This window comes from Frankliniella occidentalis, unplaced genomic scaffold (genome assembly GCF_000697945.3).
Source record: "Frankliniella occidentalis isolate FOCC.00 unplaced genomic scaffold, Focc_3.1 Scaffold73, whole genome shotgun sequence".
In the NCBI taxonomy this organism is placed as follows: Eukaryota; Metazoa; Arthropoda; class Insecta; order Thysanoptera; family Thripidae; genus Frankliniella; species Frankliniella occidentalis.
The window spans coordinates 65,188-65,739 of record NW_026267203.1 but is presented as its reverse complement, the minus strand read 5'-3'; positions in this window follow the sequence as shown (position 1 = coordinate 65,739).

Sequence of the window (552 nt, the reverse complement as noted above, 5' to 3'; positions counted from 1 at the left end):
CCGAAATGCTAAGTCTCTGCCTGCAATTCAAACGATTCTAAACCACATCAAAGGGAAAGAGGAAACGCGGCGACGTAATATTATTTTTTTTTCCTGGACTTTTAATTTAAAAAAAGAAAAACGAAACACGAGGTAGAATAACACGTCAGTGATCCCAATGACGTCGGATGTAACGGTAAGTTTATTAAAAATAATGTTCAATTAAGACATTTCCTTTTTTTTTTGTTTTCCTTTATCACTTCGAATTCTTCTCTTCTTCTTTTTTGATCCTTTATCGCGCCGACGCCGTCGGCAGCGGCGCGGGGGCGGTGTGCGAAAGCGCAACAGGAAGCGATATACACTGTATCAATAACGCGCGGCCGCAGTGAGGACGCGACGCCACCCGGGCAAATAAAAGAGGGGAGGGGAGGGAAAGCATATTGACAGCGGCAAGGCGATTCGGACCAGCGCCAGGACGAGCCGCGGGCTCGCACCACCATGTGCCAGGTGTGCGGTGGGAGTAAGGGGTGGGGGAGGGGCAGTGTGGACGTCCAGCTGCTTACAGACCCCCCC